The sequence below is a fragment of the Eptesicus fuscus genome, chromosome 4 (assembly GCF_027574615.1).
Source record: "Eptesicus fuscus isolate TK198812 chromosome 4, DD_ASM_mEF_20220401, whole genome shotgun sequence".
Lineage (NCBI taxonomy): Eukaryota > Metazoa > Chordata > Mammalia > Chiroptera > Vespertilionidae > Eptesicus > Eptesicus fuscus.
Window position 1 is genome coordinate 35892218 of NC_072476.1, and position 8174 is coordinate 35900391.

An 8174-nucleotide genomic window follows, 5' to 3' on the forward strand; every position below is an offset into this window, starting at 1 on the left:
GCAAATGGGCAACTAGTTGTAAATAATGCTGCGATGAACATATGGATAAATGTCTTTTTTATGTAGAATTTTGGGTTTCATTGGATAAATACCCAGACATGCAATTGCTTAGTTCTTTTTCTGGAGTTTTGTTCTGTTCTTCCACTTGAGACATATTTTTTTGACTCCTCATTTAGGCTGCTTCCCTGTGTTTGTGTATTATATAGAGCTGCTCTCAGTCTTGATAGAGTTTCCTAATGTGGTAGGTGTCCTGTAGGGCCCAGTGATGGATGGAGAGTCTCCAGTCATCCAAGCCAGGCTCTCCAGATGCGTTCACTGTGTGGGTTGTGTACACCCTCCTGTTGTAGTTGCACCTTGATTGCTGTTTGCATACCAGTGGGAGGGATTTATCCCAAGGCCAATGGCTACAGGGACTGGTGGTGACTACTGTGGAGGAGCTACTGTGCAGGAACTGACCCCAGGGAGCAGGACTCACTTCAACAGGGTTCTGGTGCCCCATGCGTCCGCCCGTTGAGTGTGTTGCTCATGAAGGTGGTTGTGTGGTACTCCAGTGTGGTCTGAAGCTGTCCACCAAGGACTCTGGCTCCGGAGACTCCAGGGAGATACAGGGCAAGATCAGCCACTGCTCTTCTTGGGGCTACCCAGGATGAGCTACAAAGCAATCTGCAGATGGATGCTACTTGTGGAGGCCAAGCTGTGAACCGAAGCTGGTTGCTACTAGTGCTGTGCCTGGGGCCCCTTAGAAAGAGGTGCAAGACTCCCTGAGGCCAGGGGCTGCTTGTTTAGGGTTTGTGAACCTTTGAGAGATTTTAGGACAGGTCCTTTGTATTGAAAAGCCACTGGAAATGGCTTGGGTGGGCCTCCAAGTTGGAGGGCTTGGGTGGGCCTGGGTGGGCCTGCAAGTTTCTCAGAAAATCACCAGGGCAGTGTGAATAGTTAGCCCAGTTAATGGAGACTCAGATATGGTGCCATATGCCGGTTCTATGGGGCGGCGGGGGAGGAGGAGGGCTGTCAGTGAAGGAACAATGGCCTCTGCCAGTACTTCGATCTGGGAGAAAGCTGCCCTTCCAGTGCTTACCCTGATGCCAGACAATTTAGTTCCTTCCTGTATGTCCCTGGCACCTTTCCAGCTGCTGCCCCAGCACTGAAACTCGGAGCAAGTGAATCTGAATAAATCTGTGCAAGGGTCTTTTAAAAGGAATGCCTGAGACACCAGCAGGCTCCCGTCTCGCTCAGCCACAATCCCTGCTGATTTTCACAACCAGAAGTTATGGGGACTTCTCTATCCAGCACTGGAATCCAGGCCTGTGTGTGTGTGTGTGTGTGTGTGTGTGTGTCGGGGGGGTGGGGGGTAGGAGACAGAGGAGGAGGAGGAATTGGGACCTGGAACTGGGACCCCCTCATTCCTCAGGGGGTCTTCTGAAGCTGAGATAATCCTCCCAATTTTAACCACCACACATGGGAGTGGAACCAGCCCCTTACATGTCCCTCCTATTAGTCTCTATGCGACTACTTTATTTCCTTAGTTATAGGACTTCTATTCAGCTAGATTTCAGGTAATTCTGAATGTTGGTTTTTCTGTTATTTGGTTGTAATTTTGATGTGGTTGTGGGAAGATGCAACTACCGCATTTACCTATTCCACGACCTTGACAGGAAATTCTCATTTTATAAACTAGAGTTGTAAGTGCATTATGCACCACCATTACCATTTACAGAATCTAATTTTGACTATATATTTAATATTACCAGTAAATTTCAGACTACTTTCTGTTTTTATAATGTTACTTAGCATCCATTTACTTTCACTCAAAGAACTTCTTTAGCATTTCTCACAAGGCAGGTCTCCCTCAGCTTTTGTTTGTTCAGGAAAGTCTATCCTGCCTTCATTTCTGAATAATGGCTTTGCTGGGTATAGATTCTTGGTTGAGTTTTTCTCTCAATATTTTGAATGTATCATCTGATCCTATCCTGGCCTGAAACATTTCTGTGTAGAAAACATCGATAGTCTTATGGAGATTCACTTGTAACTTTTCTCTTGCTGCTTTCAAAATGACTTCTTATTCCTTAACATTTCACAGTTTAATGATAATATGTCCCACTATATTCCTACCTGGGACATATTATCAATCTATTTTGGGATCCTTTGGGTCTCATGGATTTCCATTTCTTTCCCCAGGTGGGGCAAGTTTTCAGCCATGAATGCTTTAAATATACTTTAAAAAAAACATAAAAGAAAACCTTTATTGTTGAAAGTATTACAGATGTCGCATTTTTCCCCCATTGACCCCTTCTAGCCCACAACTGCCCCCCACTCCAGACCTTCACCACACCATTGTCTGTGTCCATGGATTATGCATGCATACATACAATCTCTTCCCACCCACTCAACACTCCTGCCTTCCCTCTGAGATTTGACAGTCTGTTTTATGCTTCTATGCTTTAAATATACTTTCTGTCCCTTTCTCTTTTGAAGCTCGCTATTGAATTTTTCAATTCAGTCACTGTATTTTTCAACTCTAGGAATTATGTTTGGGTTTTTTCTTTTTTGAGTTTCTGTTACTTAGTTGAACTTGTTTTGCTCATGCATTGTTTTCCTAATTCATTTAGTTGTCTATGTTCTTGTAGTTCACTAAAGAAAATTATTCTGAAATTTTGTCTTCTAGTTCATAGATTTCCATTTCTTTAGGGTCAGTTATTGAAACTCAATTAGTTTCCTTTGATGGTGTCATGTTGCCTGATTTTTCGTGATTCTTAGTTCCTTTGGTATTTGTGCATTCGAGTAATTTCTTCTTCCTGACTTCAGAAGTTTGCTTTGGCAGAGATAGTTCTTCACCAGGAAGCTCAGCTGAAGGTTTCTGGGTGTGTCTACTGGTAACGCCCTTGGCGGTAGTAGAGAGGGTTATCAGAGTCTATTTATGAGTGAGCCCACTCCTTGAGCTCTAAGCCGGGAGTGGGGCAGAGATGTCACTGTCTGAAAACACTTGGATAAGACTACTGGATTGATTCTCTGCCCAAGTGAGGTGGTGGGATGTGTCCCACAAGTTGTCTAGGTTATCTGATCAGGCTTACTAGACATTCGGGACTGGATTCTATACTCAGTAGTAGAAGGGGCTATAAATTTGCCTCCATGCCCTGGTGGGGCAGTAGAATGGGGCCCAAAGCACACACAGCTTGTTGACTGGGGACTTGATCAGGCAAAGGTATGCATTAAATGCCCTGGCCAGACAAGGCCACCAGTTTTGCTCTGCAAATGGGGAAAGCCACTGGCTATGCTCTCTGTTCACGTTCTACTGTAAGTAGGGCTGTTGGATGGGCTTCACCGTTTCCCCTGTGCTCTGGTTAAGTTCCCTGGTTGGGTGGGCTGAAAACTGTCTTCAGCAATGAGTGAGGTTACAAACTCGTTTCCCTGAACAGGCATTGAGAGAACCAATGCCAAAGCCAGAAAGATTCTGTTTATGGCCTGGACCCAAGCTGACCCATGCCTCGTTCCTGGCTAAACAGGTTTCCTGGCTTTGCTCTGCAGACTGTCAGCTCTGCGTGCTGGACTCTCTGCTCAAGTGTTGATGGTCTACTTAGCTTTCCAGGTGTCCCGCCAGGCTTTCTGGTTGGACAGGCCTGGAAGCTTCAGTGCATGGTGAGTGGGGATATTCTCAGCTCCCCTGAGGGGAGGGCCAGCTCTAAGCAGCCTCCCAGGTTTTCCCAATCAGACCTGACTTTCTGGTGAGAAGTGAATTATCTCCCCTGACTGTGAGGAGGGGGGTAACACTCCATACCCAGCACTGGCTTTGTTCTGTGCATTATCAACTGTGCATTCTGTACTCTGTTCAAGCATTGAACAGGTACTCTTGAGTGCTTTTCTGTGCAGATGGAGCCAGGAGTTACACTCAGCAGTGAGCTGGACTATGACTCAGCTCCCCTGCCTAGATGAGAGCACATTAGGCTCCAGGGCTGGTTAGGCATATCTGCACCCTGCCAAGTTCCCTGGTCAGACTGTGCCACTAGCTTGGTTTTGCAGATGAGCAAAGACACTGGTTTGGATAACCACTTAGGTGCTGCGGATAGGAACTCAGTATGCCAAGATCCGAATGCCGGTTGTTGTAAGCCCATCCCCACTTCTCTGTTACAGGTTCCCAGTGGTTAAGTTCTGCAGATTTCTCTGCAATCTTCAGGAAGTGAAACAAATGGGGGCTCTTAAGTGACCCCCAACTCTGGGAGGGCTGGATGTCCTCCCTGAGCTCTTTCCCACTGAAGGGACCCATAGGTCCAGGGGTTTACTTCTTGGCATAGTACTATTCTGGCCTGGGGGAAGGGCAATGTGGTCAACATACAGTCTGTCCTCTTAGCCTTGAAAATCAGTCTGCTTGGTCTTTGATGCAGGAAGGTGCTCCAGCCTCATCCCCATGTTCTAGGACTCTCTCAGTGGTGTCTTGTAATTGAATAGTTGTCAGCTCTTCTTGCAGGGGAACAAAATCAGGAACAACCTGTCACCATCTTGGTGACATCATTCTCTTTAAAATATCTTAGGACACGCAGAATGAGTCAGGAAGCGTATTATAATAGTGATTGTCAAAATATTTTAAAAGCTATTATTTTAAAAGTGCCTTGCTTAAAGAGTGGTTTAACAATTAGAACATTTCTGGCTTTAATCCTAAAAATTATACTCAAAGGTAAACCTAGTTTATGGTTTCCCAAATTTGGGAGAATATTCAAATATCACAGATATATTCTCATATTAGCAGCAAAGTCAAAAACATTACGTTTAAAAACAAAAAAATAGGGGATAAAAATAAGTTTTCCTTAAAAAATCCTATATAATAAAAGGCTAATATGTAAATTGACCATTGACCTAACGGCAGAACTGGTTTCTATGACACGCACTGACCACCAGGGCTAGACGCTCAACCCAGGAGCTGCCCCCTGGTGGTCAGTGCCCTCCCACAGGGGGAGCACTGCTCAGCCAGAAGCCAGGCTCACAGCTGGTGAGCGCAGCAGCAGTGGTGGGAGCCTCTCCCACCTCTGCAGCTGCACTAAGGATGTTTGACATGGGGAGTGGGCCTAAGCCGTCAGTCGGACATCCCCCGAGGGCTCCCGGACTGTGAGAGGGCACAGGCTGGGCTGAGGGACCCCCTTTGCCCCCCGCCCTGCCGTGTGCATGGTTTTCATGCACCGGGCCTCTAGTATATTATAAAATTAAAAGTATACTAGAGCAAAGTCCTTCTGCTATTATGTGAATTAAGCTGAATTCAACAGTCATAAGATTATGCACCTATAACTTCCTAAAGCAAATACTTAGGATGTTTTGGAAGAGAATGGTTTACAGTGCGATTTCAACCTTTTTCATCTCACACATATACTACTACATTACTAAAATTCTGTGGCACACCAAAAAGTGTCATATTTTTCCTGATCTGGCTACAAAAATAGGTATATTTTTTATTGTTGTGTGGCTATTGTCACTCTTTTATTTGACAATCTACAGGAAAAGAGGTCAGTGCCCCTGAATAGGTATTGCATGTTTTTAAAATTCTTGTACCAAATCACTGGTTTAGAATAATTCACACACCACTGGACTTATATCTCTATAATTCAGTTGTTGTGATGATACTGGAAAAGAAACTTAATGTTTCAGTGATCTAACCTAGAAAAATAAGTTCCTACTCCAATGACTAACCAACAAAGTAACTTACATTAGTCCTTTCCTTTCTTACTGCTTTACATTCTTGACAATTTAAAAGATCTCCTTCATATGGCCTTGCCAATTTTGTCTTTCCAAAACTTTTCTTCTTCTCTAGTTAATTCTGAGAAAAGGTACTATAAAAGGGCCTTTCCTGGGCCTTCAACTGGTGTTTTTCTAGTCTATTGCCAGAACTATTTTTTTTTTTTGGCAAACAAAAACCCCAAATCGGTATTTCAGTGTCTTTTACAATACCCCTTCCTGTGCCAAATCAAAACAATAATCTCTCCTCCTGGGATTACTAGGCTCTAAATGACAAATATAGTAACAACTAAAACTTTTTTTTTTCCTTTAAAGATGACACCTGTGAAGGTCAAGGATAAATTAAATGCAGGTCTCTTCATGAACACAGGCCTATTAACTCTATCTCCAGTGCATCTTCTCCCCTAAATATTCTGAGTTCTATGAACGTAGAGTTAGCAACTCTGATATATCTGAATGTTATAGTTTCCACTTGAAAGATGGTGCTTGAAGTTGCTCTTCTATAGGAATTCTTGGTAGCCAGTTTAGACAAAAAAGGAAAATGGGCCCTTCTAATATAATATTAATATGCATAAGCATTTAAAAAATCACTGTACACTTCTGGGAAATAAGTAGAGGTATTATTTATTTGTCGTATTTACATACTTACAAAATTGATATTACCCAATACATCATCCTGCATAGTACCTTAAAAACCATATTCTGGGAGTAAAAATCTAAGTTTCTTAATAATTTACGCACAACTCAACATCTTCTAGAACATAGAAAGTTTGGCTTCACAGAACATGAATTCCTGTTAAGAATTTTTCTAGCCAAGGAATAAAATAAATCCAACAACATATTAAAGTAATTTAGTTGACCCTGAGTATGTTACTAATTTGCATAATTTTTAACAGATGTACATAATACATGTTCATTTGTATGTATTATCTACTTACTATCTACTACCATTTTGTATATATTCATTTATCTCAATTTCTTACCTCATTAATCCTTGAGAGAAAGAGGAACAAAGAGTGGGGAAGTAATAAGAAATCAGAAGAGAAAACCACTAGTATTGCCTAAAGCTTTCCAACTCCTTAAGTCTGTGACACAGTTCTAGGTCCAGGGCTGCTGGACAGACTTAGTAACAGGAAGATCTTGAAGTGAATAATCTGAGTACCTCTGTCAACTGAGGTTGATGTTAAATTACTCTTCCTGCATTTTTACCTGTTCTCTTTCACACTAATTAAAACGAAGACATGTGTAACCTTATAAAATCCAGTAAGTAGTTACTGGGAGCACTTCAGAAAAAATAAATAAATCACAAACTTGACCAAAACAATAGCAGTCAAGGACTGTGTGGAAGACAGATTTTCTTTCCTACGAAGCTTGAGGGAGGAAAAAAGCCAACAGCTCCCAGTCCAACTCTAAGAAATGCTAGTGTGGGTGGTGAGGAGATGAGCGGAAAGAGAAAAGAACAGAGGGAAGTTGGATGATGGGTAAAGGGAACCGTAGTTCTAAATCGCTGGTGAGCACCAAAACACCAACACTAGCAGACTGCCTTGCTATCGCTGCTGTGGTGTGAGAGAGAGAATGAGTTACTTTTAGGATCTGTAAAATTTCCCAGTAATAGAAAGGAAGTCGCAAAAGTATTTTAATTAGGAATACTTTCCTTCATCCATAATCATAATTAGTCATCAGGCCATGCCATGATAAAATACTATTAGAAAAGGGAGCTTTTAAAAATAAAGGACAAATACAAATGGTAGAGAAAGACTTCTCTTATTCATGAAAGATGGAGAAGACATAGATGAACTGTTCCATAAATACCAATAAAGAGGAAAAAAGTATTCTGTCCCTATTATGCCACAACTGGCTTCATCTCTTTTCTCTCATTACTTTGAATGACAGCTTGAATTTCACTGAATACTTAATTCATCTCAGCCCCAGGTAAAAAAAAAGCAAAAATACAAAGCAAACCTTATAAGTAATGACAGTGCGGGATAAGAGCTTTAACACCCTTTATAAGATTGTGCTAATTCTTTTAACTCTAAAAAAACTGCATAGAAGAGTAAATAAATTACATTTATATGAGAAACCACTATCTTAAGTGTTATTTAAACTTGCATATATAGAGTTCAAAAGTGTAAGACTATTTAATTTTGATTTATATAAAACACAAAATGGTAAATATATTTGGGAGAAAAACTTTCACTAAGTACCAACATAATGGACTAAATCAGATTGCATATAAAAGTTTCTTTGAAAAGTTCCATTAAAAGTGAAGGCAGAATTCGACAAAGTTGGAAAAGTAGTGTTGAAGGCAAACTTAAGTCAGAAGTAACCTTAATTAAATAAGCATACAATCCCATTAACAACAAAGTAATTCCCTCCCAAAATTTCTCTCTTACAATGGAAAAATATGAATGGAATCAGAAATAATGGCTGTTGTCAGAATTTACTAGAAAATACTG